Source organism: Mastomys coucha, unplaced genomic scaffold (genome assembly GCF_008632895.1).
Source record: "Mastomys coucha isolate ucsf_1 unplaced genomic scaffold, UCSF_Mcou_1 pScaffold9, whole genome shotgun sequence".
Classification (NCBI taxonomy): domain Eukaryota; kingdom Metazoa; phylum Chordata; class Mammalia; order Rodentia; family Muridae; genus Mastomys; species Mastomys coucha.
The window spans coordinates 98,822,546-98,838,521 of NW_022196915.1; the positions used below are offsets into that span (position 1 = coordinate 98,822,546).

General features: G+C 35.6%; 1 pseudogene; it reads left to right on the forward strand.

Moving 5' to 3' along the window:
* The first annotated feature begins 398 nt into the window (after positions 1-398).
* LOC116084735 lies at positions 399-2,200 on the forward strand (annotated as a pseudogene).
* The last annotated feature ends 13,776 nt before the right edge of the window (positions 2,201-15,976 follow it).

A 15,976-nucleotide genomic window follows, 5' to 3' on the forward strand; every position in this document is an offset into this window, starting at 1 on the left:
CTAATTTTTTATGAATGTGTTTAATTCTACTTTAAATATTTTACATATTTTGACAACTGCCAGTTTGAGACAGGTTTTATTTTCAGGAATTTAAACATGTTCTTCCATTCCTGTTGATGTTTTCTCTTAGTATATTCATTTCAGAGAGCAGAATGAGAACCTGATGACACAGGGTTGACATAGGTTTTGACTTTCAAATCTCCTCCAACCTGAACATTGTGAGGCACTCACCTGCTTTCCTCTAAAAGTTATCTAGTTCAAGTCTTACACTGACATTCTAAAGATATTTTAAATTAATGTTAGATTTATGTTTGGATATGATGTAAGGTTAATATATATGGCATCTATCTATCTATCTATCTATCTATCTACTCCCTCTCTCCTTTTCCACTGGAACCATGGATACTGTTCCAGAGAAGAAAAAGAAGGTTGCCAGTTGTGCCAGAAACACTTAGACAAAGGTTCCTTCTGTGCCAAAACCTCTTTTATTTGTCATTTTTAATGTATCTTCTTTTTTATTGGATATTTTATTTAATTACATTTCTTTTTTTATTGGATTTTTTATTTACATATCAAATGTTATCCCCTTTCCAGGTTACCCCCATCAGCTAAACCCCTGTCCCATCCCCCTACTCCCTGCTTCTATGAGGGTGGTCCTCCACCCACCAACCCTCCCCCACCTCCCCGCCCTGGCATTCCCTTACACTGGGGCATCAAGCCTTAAGAGGACCAAGGGCCTCTCCTCACCTTGATGTTCAACAAGACTCTTCTCTTCTACATATGCAGCTGGATCCATGAGTCCCTCCTTGTGTACACTGGGGCATCAAGCCTTAAGAGGACCAAGAACCCCTCCTCACCTTGATGTTCAACAAGGCTCTTCTCTGCTACATATGCAGCTGGATCCATGGGTCCCTCCTGGTGTACTCTTTGGTTGGTGGTTTAGTCCCTGGGAGTTCTGGGTACTGTTTGGTTCCTATTGATGCTCCTCTTGTGGGGTTGCAAACCCCTTCAGCTCCTTCAGGCCTTTCTCTAACTCGTCTTGCTCAGTCCAATGATTGGCTGTGAGCATCTGCTTCTGTATTTGTCAGTCTGTGGCAGAAACTCTCAGGAGACAGCTTTATCAGGCTCGTGTCAGCAAGCACTTCTTGGCATCCAGAGTAGTGCCTGGGTGTGATGACTGTATGTGGGATGGATCCCCAGGTGGGGCAGTCTCTGGATGACCTTTCCTTCAGTCTCTGCTCCACACTTGGTGTATTTCCTCCCATGAGTATTTTATTTCCCATTTCAAGTAGGATTGAAGCATCCATACTTTGGTTTTCCTTCTTCTTGAGCTTCCTGTGGTTTGTGAATTATATTTGGGGTATTCTGAGCTTTATGGCCTAATATCCACTCCTCAGTGAGTGCGTACCACATGTGTTCCTTTGTGATTTGGCTACCTCACTCAAGATGATATTTTCTAGTTCCATCCATTTACCTAAGTAAAAGGTTCCTGTTGTACCAAAAACCTTTAAGAAGAAGGGAAGGAATTTTGCAGAGTTGAGGGTAAGTGCTTGAGGAAGAAGTTTGCCCTGAAGACACCGTGAAAGGCAAGGAGGAAGCTCATCTATGAGAAGGCAGAGCACTATCACAAGGAGTACAGGCAGATGTACCGGACTGAGATCCGCATGGCCAGTGTGGCAAGGAGAGTTGGGAACTTCTATGTGCCCGCAGAACCAAAATTGACATTTGTAATCAGAATCCGAGGTATCAATGGAGTAAGCCCAAAGGTCCACAAGGTATTGCAGCTTCTTCGTCTTCGACAGATCTTCAATGGCACCTTTGTTAAGCTCAACACAACTTTATTTAACATGTTGAGGATTGAGGAACCATTCATTGCATGGGTGTACCCCAATCTGAAATCAGTAAATGAGGTCACCTACAAGGGAGGCTATGACAAAATAAATAAGAAGCAGATTTCCTTGACAGATAATTCCTTCATTGCTCGATCTCTTGGGACATTTGGCACCATCTGCATGAAAGATCTAATTCATGAGATCTGTACAGTTGGAAAATGCTTCAAGGAAGCAAATAACTTCCTGTGGCCCTTCAAGTTATTGTTCCCCTAGGATGAATGAAGAAAAAGACAACTTACTTTGTAGAAGGTAGAGATGCTGGCAACAGAGAAGACCAGATAAACAGGCTTATTAGACTGATGAACTAAGGTGTCACTTGTGGTACTTTTGTAATATAGTCAGTTAATAAACAGTCACAACTTGGAAAATTGACATGTGTTGGAGTCTTTGTTGGCCTACCTCTGGCCTGCTTACCACTGTAGTGGCTTATCCTGGAGTGTTCAGTCAGATCAACAGCCTATGATGTACAAAGTTCCCGTTTATAGCTTGTGAATAAAGATGTGTTAAAGGCTTTTCTCAGAATGAAAATTAAATAAAGTATACATTTCCATCGTATATTGTTTATGTTTTGGTAGTAAATCAATTTAGTTATAAGAGTTGTACATATTTAATCATAATAGTAGACATAAAATAATTTTTTTCTTTCTGATATGTATCTTCCCTTTTATCTATTATGTTGTTGTATATGGCAGAACATTACAGAATAAAGTAAAATGAAATTGTAAGCAAATAGCAAATCTGATTTGTATTTAACTTTTCTTTTTTTGACATTTATTTATTAGATATTTTCTGTATTTATGTGTCATATGATATATCCTTTCCCAGTTTCACCTCTGAAAAAAAGAAAAAATAGAATAAAATAAAATAAAACAAAAACAAAAACAAAACCCTGTTCCTTTCCTGCTCCCCCTGCTCACCAACCCACCATTTCCCTCTTCTTGGTCCTGGCATTCCCCTATACTGGGGCATAGAACCTTCACAGGGCCAAGGGCCTCTCCTCCCATTGATGACCAACTTAGCCATCCCCTGCTACATATGTGCTGGAGGAATTAGTCCCACCATGTGCAATCTTTGGATGGTGGTTTAGTCCCTGGGAGCTCTGAGGGTACTAGTTAGTTCATATTGTTGCTCGTCCTAAGGGGATGCAAACCCTTCAGCTCCTTGGGTCTTTTCTTTAGCTCCTTCATTGGGGACCCTGTGCTCAGTCCAATGGATAGCTGTGAACCTCTAATTCTGTATTAGTCAGGTACTTTCAGAGCCTCTCAGGAGACAGCTATATCAGGCTCTTGTCATCCAGCACTTGTTGGCATCCACAATAGTGTCTGGATTTGATGATTGAATATGAAGTATGCCCAGGTGGAGCAGTCTCTGGATTGTCCTTCCTTCTGTCGCTGCTCCATAGTTTGTTTCTGCAACTCCTTCCATGGTTATTTCATTCCTCCCTTTAAAAAGGAATGAAATATCTACACATTGATCTTCCTTCTTCTTGAGTTTCTTGTGGTTTGTGGGTTGTACATTTATTCTGATCTTCAGGGATAATATCCACTTATCAGAGAGTGCATACGATGTGTGTTCTTTTGTGATTGGGTTACCTCACTTGGGATGATATTTTCCAAATCCATCCATTTCTCTAAGAATTTCATACATACACAGTTTTTAATAACTGTGTAGTATTCCACTGTGTAGATGTACCACATTTTCTGTATCCATTCCTCTGTTGAGGGAAATCTGGGTTATTTCCAGTTTCTGGTGATTATAAATAAGGCTGCTATGAACATAGTGGAGCATGTGTCCTTATTACATGTTGGAGCATCTTCTGGGTATATGCCCAGGAGTGGTATAGCTGGGTCCTTTGGTAGTACTATATTCAATTTCCAGAGGAACCACCAAACTCATTTCCAGAGTCATTATACCAGCTTGGAATTTCACCAGCAATGAAGGAGTGTTACTCTTTCTCTACAATGTCTGCAGCATCTGTTGTCACCTGAGTTGTTTAACCTAGCCATTCTGACTGGTATGAGGTAGAATCTCAGGGTTGTTTTGATTTGCATTTCCCTGATGACTAAGGATGCTGAACATTTCTTTAGGTGCTTCTCAGCCATTTGGTATTCGTCAGTTGAGAATTCTTTGTTTAGATCTGTACCCCATTTTTAATAGTGTTATTTGGTTCTTTGGATTCTAAGTTATTGATTTCTTTGCATATATTGGATCTTAGCCCTCTATCACATACAGGATTGGTAATGATCTTTTCCCAATCTATTGGTTGCCATTTTGTCCTATAGACAGTGTCCTTTGCCTTACAGAAGTTTTGTAATTTTATGAAGTCCCATTTGTCAATTCTTGATCTTAAAGCATAAGCTATTGGTATTCTGTTCAGGAAATTTTCCCCTGTGACCATGTGCTCAAGGTTCTTCCCCACTTTCTTTTCTATTAATTTCAGTGTATCTGGTTTTATGTGGATGTCCTTGATCCACTTGGACTTGAGCTTTGTACCAGGAGATAGGAATGGATCAATTTGCATTCTTCTACATGAGGACCACCACTTGAGCCAGCACCATTTGTTGAAAATATTGTCTTTTTTTCCACTGGATTGTTTTAACTTTTTTGTCAAAAATCAAGTGACCATATGTGTGTGGGTTCATTTCTGGGTCTTCAATTCTATTCTATTGATCTACCTGCCTGTCACTGTACCAATACCATGCAGTTTTTATCACAATTGCTTTGTAGTACTGCTTAAGGTCTGGGATGGTGATTCCACCAGAGGTTCCTTTATTGTTGAGAATAGTTTCGGCTATCCTGGGTTTTATGTTATTCCAGATGAATTTGCAAATTGCTCTTTCTAAGTCTGTGAAGAATTGAATTGGAATTTTGGTGGGGATTGCATTGAATCTGTAGATTGCTTTCGGCAAGATGGCTATTTTTACTATATTAATCCTGCCAATCCACGAGCATGGGATATTTTTCCATCTTCTGAGATCTTCAATTTCCTTCTTCAGAGACTTGAAGTTTTTGTCAAACAGATCTTTTACTAGCTTAGTTAGAGTCATACCAAGATATTTTATATTATTTGTGACTATTGTGAAGGGTGTTGTTTCCCTAATTTCTTTCCCCAACTGTTTATCCTTTGTGTAGAGGAAGGCCACTAATTTGCTTGAGTTAATTTTATATTCAGCTACTTTGCTGAAGTTGTTTATCAGGTTTAGTAGCTCTCTGGTAGAATTTTTGGGGTCACTTAAGTATACTATCATATCATCAAGAAATATTGATATTTTGACTTTTTCTTTTCCAATTTGTGTCCCTTTGATCTCCTTTTGTTGTCTAACTGCTCTGCCTAGGACTTCAAGTAGTATGTTGATGTTTTATTTTTTCTAAGAATTAAATGTAAAATTAATATCAACCATTGAAGCTTTCCATACCCATTTGTTTCTATGTATTCAGATAAAATGCAGTGTTTGAATCTAACAGATTAATTATTTAAAATCCATTGATGCATTTGATATTACAATAAAATAATGTTAATATATTTGTAATTTTGATATGATAATTGAATAAATGATTCTGACTGAATTTACATTGTTTAAAACAGCATTTCATTAATATAATAATCATCAGTGACCACCATGTATTACATCTTTGCTTGTTCTCCAATATATGTGCTACATCTTATTTTTCAATTGCTCATATCTATGTAAATGAAAACTAGTGGTTTTCAATGTGTCTGTATCCATTTATTACCTTATTTCCAAACTAGTAGTATCCAAGTAGATCCACCAAGACAATCAATATAAGAACCCATTGGTGAAGATACACAATTATCACCCCATGGTGATGTTTATATGAAATCCGTATCTTGTATCTGTAAGTAGAAGTTGTAAAAGACGTATCATTTCAAAAGACAGATGCTCTGAAATCCGAATCACATATTTATACAATTATTTTCATTTCCAGTTATGCTTGGACTTGGTTTGAAGATGCACTATCCTAATAAAGATACAGACAATTTCTGTCATCATTAGTATTGATGGCTATCCATTAATGCTTGGTCTCAGCCAGACATCATTGCTTTCAAGAAATAGTGGATCTGTGCAATGAAGTACATTGTTTTGTTATAAGACACCTGGTCTCTTTCCACTTTCTTTACTAGTGTTGTTTGAAAAAGATGTCACTGAGCAAGCCCATGCTCACTGAAAATTAATCTACAGACCTTTTATGTCATATAGTTCAAACAGCAGAGTATACTAAGCTCAGACTTCTTCCATTGACCCCTGTGCCTTATGCTCTACTGAAATGGATCCAAACTGAAGCCCTGCTTCTTAATAGTTAAAAGGGATTCTCTGATCTGTTTTTATCAATTATAAAGTTGATGAGGAAAGTTTTTTGCTTCCTGTTCTTAACACAAGAAATATTTATTCATAATGATATAGCAGCTCAAACCATTAAAGAATAAGACACTCATTTTAGTGTTAAATTCAAATACATTTCTGTCTAAATGTGTTTAAGTGTCAATTATTTCTTACTTTCAAGTGAAATTACTTTTTCTCATTTAGGATTCTTTTCTGTCCTTTTATCCAGACATCCTTGTTTCCTGATCCACTTTTTTTCTTTTAAAGTTTATGCCTGGCACATCTGGAAAACTTCAATTCTGCTGTCAAAATTGTTTGGGTTTATCTCTTTCTTACATACAAGAAAAAATCCTCTGAGCCTTTGCCCTGGGTCTTCAAATGTCTAAATCTATATTCCTAATTCCTGAATCATATCTAATCTTTTATTTCTCAACTATATGTTCATGGTCATCAAATTTATAACTCTGGTCTAAATGCATTCCTACCAGAAAACTTCATGCTTTCCAGCGCCTTGTTTTCTCATATTACTTTCTCAAATATATCTCGAATTATCACTGGTTATTACTCACATCCATAGTTTTTCATGTTAAACATTATGAATACATGCATTTCTATTGTTCTAAATGCTACAAACTATAGTTTTTATCACTCCTTCATAAGAGAGGCCCCGATATTATTTGGTAGCATCAGATTTCTCAAAACTCTGTTTTAATAGTGAGTGTTTGGCCACACTGTTCTCTGTGCTGTGTTTTTGTGAGATCTCTCAAGGTTCTACACGAGTAGCTGCCTTGGCTCTTCAGGTAATGCCCCGATGAAAGAGCTTCTGGCAGTCTGTCCTGCCATTGCTTTCCAAGATCTGAGCAGCTTTATACAATCATTGCAAAAAAATATTTTCTCAAAGCTTAACCCTTCAAATATGAATTTCAGTGTCCTTCCAAGTTAGGTATGAGTGACCACTCCCCTCTTTGACACCAGCTTTTGCTAAGCCTGATAATGACTTATTTTAGAAAGCTGGGGATCATCTCTTTTTCATGTCATCATGGGATAAAAATTGTGAAATAGATTAATATGAAACTATTTTAATTTTAATTTCTTTATAACTTACTTTGTTTTATCTTTTTCAGTAAAAGTTGATACTGGCAATTTAAATTTTCTAAATTCTCCCTTTTAAATTGTCACCAATCCTAATGATTCTGTCTCCTGATTTACATCAATCATCCTCCCTGATCACTGTTACTAAATCCATTGTTTTAGGGGAAACAATTTCTATTTTGCAACAATCAATTTCCCCTCACTCCAGCATCAGGCTCAAAAGTTCAGGTTTTGCACCCTACCCAGAAAAATATTCTAAAATGAAAATCTCATCTCCATACAAATTTCTTCATTTTATCCAATTTTGAACCATTTGTGAGTCTTTCTTTTGAGTCTCTGAAGTTTAATGAAGGTTTCATTATCATCTTGTTACTGAAAGCTGTTTTACACTGAAGGTTCCATAGGCATCAGGCACAAGGCCAGTTTTATGTATTTACGTTTGTGTAAATAATACTTAGATAATGTGCCTTATGCCATGTTCAGATGGCATATGAGAAGATCAAAGATTTTGAGTAATTAGCATGTCATTTTACTTGTTAACAGTTTAAACACCTGTTCATCTAACCTAATCCATTCTTTCTTTACCATATATGGTATAATCTAAAACAAGCACTTTGTATTTTATTTAATTATTTTCATAAAGTCAAACATAATTTCATACTTTTGAACATCCAATTTTGTACTTGTAATTGATCCTGAATGCCTTTCTTATGTGGTAGTTGGGATATCAAATTGTCATTGTTTCTATGAAATCTTCACCTACACCAGTGTCTTTTGTAGCTGTCATTTTTATACCTAAAATTCCCATATACTATCAGATTTTACTCCTAGTTTTTACCATTTTTTCCCTTTTGAATACTTTCTCTTTTTTCCTTATTTATTGTATATTTTCTTTATTGACATTGCAAATGTTACCCACTTTCCCAGTTTCCCTGCCTCCCAGAAACCTCCTATCCCATTCTTCCTCCCCAGCTTCTATGAGGGTGTTCCCACACCTAACCTCCCACCTACTCCTGCCTCCCTGCCCTGGCATTCCCCTACACTGGGGCATCCAGCCTTCACAGGACCAAGGGCCTATCCTTTGATGCCCAACAAGGCCATTCCCTGCTACATATGCAGCTGAAGCCATGGATCCCTCCATGTGTACTCTTTGGTTGGTGATTTGGTCCCTGGGAGCCCTGGGCATTCTCATTAGTTCAAATTGTTGTTCCTCCTATTGGGTTGCAAACACCTTCAGCTCCTTTAGTCCTTTCTCTAACTCCTCCATTGGGGACCCTCTGCTCAGTTCAATGATTGACTATGAGTATTTGCCTCTGTATTTGTCAGGCTCTGGCAGAGCCTCTCAGAAAACAGCTATAACTGGCTCCTGTCAGCAAGCACATCTTGGCATCCACAATAGTGTCTGAGTTTGGTAACGGTATATAGGATGGATCACCCTTTCTTTCAGTCTCTGCTCCACACTTTGTCTCTGAATTTCCTCCCATTAGTATTTTATTCCCCCTTCTAAGGAGGACTGAGGCATCCACACTTTAATCTTCCTTCTTCTTGAGCTTCACATGGTCTGTGAATTGTGTCTATGGTATTTTGAGCTTTTGGGCTAATATCCACTTATCAGTGAGTGCATGCCTTGTGTGTTCTTTTGTGGTAAGGTTACCTCACTTAGGATGATATTTTCTAGTTCCATCCCTTTGCCTAAGAATTTCATGAATTCATTGTTTTTAATAGCTGAGTATACTCCATTGTACTCCATTTCTGTATCTACTCCTCTGTTGAAGGATATTCTGGTTCTTTCCATCTTCTGGCTACTATAAATAAGGCTGCTGTGAACATAATGGAGAATGTGTCCTTGTTATGTTGGAGCATCTTTTCAGTATATGCCCAGAAGAGGTATAGCTGTTTCCTCAGATAGTACTACATTTAATTTCTGAGGAACCCCCAGACTGATTTCCACAGTGGTTGTACCAGCTTGAAATCCCACCATCACCTTCTGAGTAAGCCTTACTTTTCAGTGAGTACTAGGGTATGCAAGAAAGTTAAACACATAGAATAAGCGAAAATTTATAAATAGTGAGATACAATACTTAACTAATTCAGAGGCCCAGTCATGTGACGTGATCATTATTATCTTCTGTGAAGGCCTCATCAACTCTGTTCAAATGAGCATGGCTTCAAGCTACAAAGATGTAGTTTGCTCACATATTCATCTACAGAATTTCAGTTTTTTCAGGGTGCCTATGGTAAATGGTTCCTATTGCATTTCTGTCACGAATGAGCCTGCATTTTAGATTTTTTGTTTACGTTCAATTTATGGATTGCTTGACTTTATAAACAATCTGGATAACCATGTTTTAAAATTTTTTTTTCTTAATCAAAGTAATATTTTATTGAGAGGACAACATATACATCTCTGGAATCGGAATTTTAAGTTCTGAGATTCTTGCTACCTGATGTACCGCTCTGTATACACCAGTCTCTTTGAGTGTGATTAACTATATCAGAGATTATTTTATATTATTATTCCTTCCACCAATAACAGATAACCAGGAGAGCTTTCTCCTGGCTTTCATAACTATAATGTCATTCTTTGATGAAGGAATTTGACACAGACAACCTTTAACCAAGCGCTACCAATAAAACAATGACCTCAGTTCCATAACCAAAAGAACATGAATTTTATTAAAAAAATACATCTGAATAAAATTGGACTCTAAACTGTAGGAGCAACTGCAGTCTCTGTTCCTGGATTCAATTCTGAGTATCCTAAGTGGATATGCATCATACCTGTATTGTCAACATTGCTAGATAATAAATATGTATATTTCTAGACTGCTACACACACTTTAACACTGTCATGCCTTGGAAGAAAACCAATATACATATATACATACATAAGTAATTGTAGCAACGTTATTTTTTGTCACTACATTTACTAATTAAAAGTAAAACAAATCTTGAAGTCATTATGCTTATCCATTTTTTCTAATGCATGATAGCTTTAATACTACCTGCTTATTGTTTTGTTCAGAGCTCCATCAGATCTAAGGGATTTTATTTAACAATGCTTTATTCTGCTCCACTGATTAGATAGAATACTGTCTACATCAAACAAATTAGCACTATTTATCAGCAATTAACAGCAACCTAATATAGAAGTGAAGGAGACCTTCAGGGATTCGATGAAAGAACTTTACTTTCCAATTTTCTAAGGTCAAATGTGCTCTTGTAATTCTATTTAGCAGAGTTCATAATTTGAGACATACAGATTTAAATGGACATAGTAACTTAAATATAAATTTTAAGAGTTCACTTGTAAAATACTTTAGATATATTATTATTATTTCCACTCATTGCCATTTACTTGGGCTCATGAAGGTTATTTAAAGGACATTAATGAAACCCATTATGGAACCAATTATTTTTTTTCCTCTTTTTAATGTGTCAAGTCTATTCATTCTGCATAGCTGTTCTTTTTAAGAGAATGCAATAATCTGTTTACTTTTATTTCAAATTTATAATACTTTAAAATTTTTAGTAAGTATTTAGATTTCTTAAAAAATGCACATAGTTATCCACAATATTTCATTAACAATTTAGGACAGAAATAACACTTTAAAAATGTTTCTTAATATACATGTTCATTGATATGTTACCATTGAAAATTTATTGTAATTTATTTACTCATATCAAAGCATGTTACTATAATATGCATTTGTATTTTTGATGAGTTATAAGCTGCAAGTTAAATGTTAGCTCAAGGATACACAAAGTGTATGTATGTCTCTGATTATAGCATGCCATTTTAATTTTATTTACTTTTTATAAAACCGATCATAAAGATAGTAGAGTTACACTGTCTTTTTTGACAAATACATCTATTTTTCGGTACCCATACCACTCTAATAACTCATTTCAAATCATAAGTATTATTTTTATATGTTTGCTTTGGTATATTTTGCCTATATGCCACTAGCCTAAAGTATTTGCTTAAGTAACAGTTATTTGTAGGTTAGGCCACGGTTCCTTTCTAGCATGGGAGAGTCTGGGTTGTCCTTTTTTAGCTGTGCTTATCCTGAGGCTATTTATTTTTCCTAGCTGCTCTGTATGGCACAACACAGTCCTCTTTTCTTGTTCCTTTTACTCCTAATCAACCTGCTTCTTGAGATATATGAAATCTCAAGTTATGACCAGGAGGTAAGGGAAGCTTAAGTTTGTAATGACCCTTCTCTCTAAAAGCTACATTTCAGGGAATTTCAGACTTTAGGTCATAAAACATCAACACTAATTTTGATTCTGTAATATATAAATGAGATGGAGAGATAGGTAAAAGGTAATAGATGATAGATAGATAAATAGGTACATAGATAGATAGATAGATAGATAGATAGATAGATAGATAGATAGATAGATAGATAGATATAATAGAGAGACAGACAGACAGAATTTCTTTGGTACAATTTCTACTTGCTGGTAAAATGATTGGACTTTTTTCATCATTTATCACCATTTATTATCTATTTTATGTAATTTTCTCAACACTTTCATAGAGAAAAGGTCACAAGGAAAAGAACAGCACTATTTCTAACACATATGAAATATATATGTGTATATATGTATACACATATATGTATATATGCATATATATATGTGTGTGTGTGTGTATATGTATGTGAGTGTATGTAAAATCAGAATGTATTTGAATACAAGCTGCCATAACAGCTAGAATTAAAATATCCCACTGCTGAAAGGGAAAAGTATTAACAAAAATATAGTAATATATATCTGTGAAATTGAAGCCTATATGCTTGTCAGCACATTGATCTAGGAGGATTTAGGGTATAAAAGACTAGTAATTTTAATCACTACAAGTAGTTTTTGTTTGTAAATTAAATAGGAAGCTTAAAGGTAGAGATTCAATATTAATCTTCCATGCATAGTTATCAGCACATATAACATACATTGAAATATTTTTTAGATGTGTTGCAATCTAAAAGCTACTGTTACTAATATGCTAAGGAAATGCCACAGGCTTATGTTTGAATACTTGGTCCCTAGTTGGTAGATATTTTCATCTAGACCATAACACTGCCCTTAGCTTAAATTATGTCACAAGAACCTAGTGGTTTTCTGAGCAGTATACAGGTGGCAACAGAAATCTGAGCAAGCCAGTTTTACAAAGCCACCCACTTTATTGTACATCTTCCTCTAATCAGACTGCCTATCTATCCATGAATTAAGATATCTAAACGAAAAGGCCATTTTCTTTGTTCTTGGTTGCCAGAACATGAAGGGACGACCCTAATAATGAAGACAGCATGTACTTTAGAACTATGACTTGGAGGAATCAAGCTGGCATTGACTTGGAAGCCTTCTCCATGATATCTAGATCCTATTGTATCTGAAGGGGCTATGTCAAGTGAGAAAGTTATTCAACAGTCCTATAACATCTATGAGTTACAACAATGACTTCAAAGGGTCTTCAAGACTCCCCAGTCATAAAATAGTATCAATTATATGTTTAGAATAAGCACCAGCTGTCTAACTGGACTTAAGGCCCATTAAATATGACAGAATTCACACCTGACACTGCAAATGTAATTACCTGTTCCTAGGAAGGCCAAAGACCCTAGAAAGCCTACTACTGCCATTCTCCCAAATCAATATATTTTCTAAAAATATTTTAAATATTTTTATACTTTCTAATAGGTTTAGCTCTCATTTCCCACCTAAGAAGACTATTGTTCCCATTCTGAGCATTTTTTAATTGCCTGATTTTTTTTTTTTTTTTTTTTTTTTTTGTGTAGAACTTGAGTCTCATGGACTTTTCCCTACCCATGGTAATATTTTTATTGGCATTATCCTTGTTGACCTCACAGGTAGGCAATCAGGTTGTTGAGATTTTATGAGTTTAGTTTCTGACATTACTAGAACACATATCTGACAATAAAATTTCAAGTTGTGTACCTCTTACCATCTTTCTGCTCTCTCTCATTTGTAGAAGTGTTTTGTAGAAGTACACATTGGAATATTGGGACCAATATCCCAAAGTGATTGGTTGTGGTTTTTGGTAGTGTTCACTCTTTGTCAGGATGAGAAATTAAGTACTATACATACCTGTGGGTATAAAGACAAATATCTATAGACTACTTATACTGATTATGGTAGATTAGTAAAAGAGCAGTTGTAGGTTCTCCTGCAGTATCTTCACTAACACTGAAGGTACTGAAGTGTCCATACCAGGAATATTTACTTTCATGACAACCAAGTCTTTATTCAAGTTGTTGGTTACTTCTAACTAATGGATTTCAGTCCTGAATTTTATTATTTTTTGTCCACTATACTTCGGTGTGCTTGCTTCTTTTTCTTTGTTTCTTTTTCTAGAGCTTTCATTGTGTACTTTTAAATTTCTGACATGAGAACTTTCTAATTTCTTTATGGAAGCACTTAGTGCTATGAACATTTCTCTTAGCACTGCTTTCACTTTGTCCCATATATTTATGTATGTTGTGCCTTCATTTTCATTAAATTCCAGAAAGTCTTTAGTTTCTTTGTTTCTCCTCTGACTCAGAGATTATTGAGTATAGTGTTGTTCAATTTCCATAAATATGCAGGCTTTCAGGTGTTTCTGTTGTTGCTGAAGTCCAGTCTTAATCTATGGTGGTCTGATAAGGTACAAGGCATTACTTTGATTTTCTTGTATCTCTTGCTTTGTGATCAAATATGTGATCAATTTTGGAGATGTATCCATGATATCCTGAGAAGAAGGTATATTCTTTTGTTTGAGTGAAATATTCTATAGCTCTCAGTTAAGTCCATTTGATTAATAACATCTGTTAGTTTCATTATTTCTCTATTTAGTTTTTATCTGGATGACATGTCCATTGGTAAGGGTTGGGATTGAAGTCTCCCACTATTAATGTGTGGGATTCAATATGTGTTTAACCTTTAGTAATGTTTCTTAAAGAATGTAGGAGTCCTTGCATTTGTGATGTAGGTATTCAGAGTGGAAACATTATCTTGATTGATTTTTCCCTTAAAATGAGTATGTAGTAAACTTCTCATCTCTTTTGACTAATTTTGGGTGAAATGTATTCTATTAGATACTAGATTTACTATTCCAGCTTGCTTCTTGGATCTTTTTGCTGTGAAAATATTTTTCCCCTGTTCTTTACTCTGAGGTAATGTCTATCATTATTGATGAGATGTGTTTCTTGTATGTATCAAAATGATGGATTCTGTTTTCACCTTTATTCTTCACCCTGTGTCTTTTTATATAATTGAGTCCATTGATATTGTGAGATATTAACTCCAAAGATTATTAGCTCTTGTTATTTTTTTGGTGGTGGTTGTAGTGTGTGTGTTTGTGTGTGTATGTGTGTGTGTGTGTGTGTGTGTGTGTGTGTGTATGTGTGCTACCTTTCTTTTGTTTTTGTTGGTGTGGGGTTACTTATTTTCTGTGTTTTCTTGGATGTAGTTAACCTCCTTGAGATGTAGGATTTCTGGTAGTATGTTACTTGGCCTTATCCTCTTAAAGTTTTTAATATTCTTTTTTGTTCATTTTATATAATGTTTTAATTATTATGGGATAGGAGCACTTTTCTATTCTGGTCCAATCTATTTGGTGTTCTCTAAGAATCTCATATGTTTATAGCCATCTCGTTCTGTCTTCCCATCTATTCTGTTAGCCTGTGTCTTTTATTTTTATTTATTTATTTATTTATTTATTTATTTATTTATTTATTTATTTATTTTGGCTTTTCGAGACAGGGTTTCTCTGTGTAGCCCTGGCTGTCCTGGAACTCACTCTGTAGACCAGGCTGGCCTCGAACTCAGAAATCTACCTGCCTCTGTCTCCCAAGTACTGGGATTAAAGGCGTGCACCACGACTGCCTGGTAGCCTGTGTCTTTTTATTGGGATATTGATCTCATTGATGTTGAGAGATATTAATTATTAGTAATTATTAATTACTCTTATTTGGATGTTAATGGTATGTGTATGATATATTTCCCTTGTTTTTGGTTGCATCGATTTTTTTAATTTCCTGTGTTTCCTTGGATGTAGTTATCCTCCTTGAGTTTGAATTTTTCTTCTAGTATTTTCTGTAGAGTTGAATTTTGGATACATATTATTCAAATTTGGATTTGTCTTGAAATAACTTTTTTTTTTCCCATTTATGGTGATTGAGAGTTTTGCTGGTTATAATAGTCTAGGTTGGCATCTTTGGTGTTTAGAAGTTGCAAAAATTTTTTCTAGCCCCTCTACCTTTTAAAGTCTCGCCTAAGAAGTTGGATATGATTCTGATATGTTTGTATTTGTATGTTACCTGGCCTTTTCCCCTGGTCATTTTTAATATTCTTTCCTTGTTCTATAGATTTTATGTTTTGATTATTATGTGGCAGGAAATATTACAAGGAATCAATGAAACCAATAGCCGGTTCTTTGAGAAAAATCAACAAGATAGACAAATACTTAGCCAAATTAAACAAAAAACAGAGAGACAGTATTTGTAGCCCGCACAGTCGTCTCGCCAGCAAGAAGACACGCGGACACTAGGTTCCTTCTGCAGCAACATTTATTTGTCTTCATCCATAGGGAAAAAGGGTCGAGCCCAAAATCCGCACTGCTTATATACACCACAGTGTGGTGTATCT